Source organism: Lycium ferocissimum, chromosome 5, assembly GCF_029784015.1.
Source record: "Lycium ferocissimum isolate CSIRO_LF1 chromosome 5, AGI_CSIRO_Lferr_CH_V1, whole genome shotgun sequence".
NCBI lineage: Eukaryota > Viridiplantae > Streptophyta > Magnoliopsida > Solanales > Solanaceae > Lycium > Lycium ferocissimum.
In genome coordinates, this window is record NC_081346.1 from 43,945,121 (window position 1) to 43,946,998 (window position 1,878).

Genomic DNA, 1,878 nt, shown 5'->3' on the forward strand with positions numbered 1-1,878 from the left:
CACTTGTAGCCTTTTGTTTGTGAGCCGAATTTTAGCCTTGATCCTTTTGTTTGAATCCCTAGTTTTTGCACCCTGTTTTATTGAGCATTGTAGCTTAGACTTTGTTATAATTGTGAATTCTAAAGAAATGGGATGGTCAAGTGTAAAAGGTGATCAATGATAGCTGGCTGCAAAGTGATGAAAATACCCTCTTAGAAAGAATGTGATATTAAAAAAAAATTGTGAAAAAAAAATATTGCTTGAAAAAGAAAAATGATTGAAATGTTCTTGATATGATGAGAATTACTAGTGAAAATAATTGATAAAGAGAGGGCTGAAAAATCAAGTTAAGAGGTGAAAATAATGGGAGATGAAGTCTAAAAGTGCAAAGTGTTTAGGGAAGTGTAAGTCACTAATATATAGTTTTCCTGCCCGTCCCCTAACCAACATTACAACCCGTTAAAGCCCTATTTGATTCTATTCAAGCACACTTAATTAGTGGAGATGTACATAATGCAAAGGCCTATGGTTCTTTGTGCATACATGAGAATTCGTTTGTGAGTACGAGTTGTTCTTTGATGCTAAGTCCTTAAATTATATTCATTCTTTGATTTGAGTGTATGGACTATTTATTCTTGTGAGGGCACTTGTTTTATGATAGATAGGTTATATTATTAGCTTCTTTGACAGAGTAGGTGAGCTAGCTTAAATTTGATGAGTTAGAGTCCGTCTTTGAGGTTTAGGAGGTCAGAAGTTTGTTGTCTGATTGAGTTGACTTGTATATCTTGCATGATGATTAGGAAGTGTATATTTAATGGTTTGAATTGCTATAGGGCCTAATTGTTGGTATCAACCAAAGTGGTGGTATTCCTAAGCTTGAATTATTGAGAGTGGTTTTGTCACGACCCAACCTAGGGCCACGACGAGTGACCGAGCTTAACCTGCCCGATAACCCAACTTATGTTACCTGTACTCAAACATGGCATTCAATAGGGTCTATTTAACTAAGTTTGAAAGCTGTAAATAGAATACCAAAGTCCATCTGTAACTCAAAACATCTCAAAACATACTTATATATATGTAACATATCACAAGGCAAGCCAACGAGGCTGCCGATACTTCTGTACAACAAAATAATGGCCGGCAAGGCCAAACATGCCATGACACCCATGCTGTCCGTAGACTACTAGAATTGTATGACCATGCATAAGTGACGGAACAGGGCCCCGTCGTACCCATAATGTATACAAACAAAATTATACCAAAACAGGAACAGTCTCCGAAGCAAGTGGAGCTGTCTAATTCTCAATGCAGACTTCTCCTAGGTGGCTGGTTCATCTAACCGCATCCGTGAACCTGCGGGCATGAAACGCGACCCCTCGAAGAAAGGGGGTCGATGCGGAATATGTACCGAATATGTAAGGCAATACCGAATCATAAAACAAGGAAAAGAGGTAACCGTAAGCAAGTTTAGAAAGCAACACAGGAGTAACACGGAACAACACTTTGAACCATGTCATATGGTCCCTTACACAAATTATAGCATACACAATATAAATATAGAATATCCTACTCGTAGCCGCTTCCGGCTAATAACACAATAGTTCCTTCGGACGGCCGTTTCCGGCGTAGTCATGATGGCTCCTTCGGGCAGCCGCTTCCGGCTTAGCTAGGGTGGCCCCTTCGGGTAGCCGCTTCCGGCTTAAGAATATCATAATCTAGCTGATCAGGTGGAACAATGACAATACATATGATACACAGTATGAATATGTAATGAAGTTACAAAACCTTGCAACCCTTTCAGAGTGGTTTCTATTACAACTCCCTTTGGAGAGATTTTAAGAACAAGTTTTAGAGTTTCCTTCATTTGCCATTTGCTTTGTAGTGAACATGTAAGTA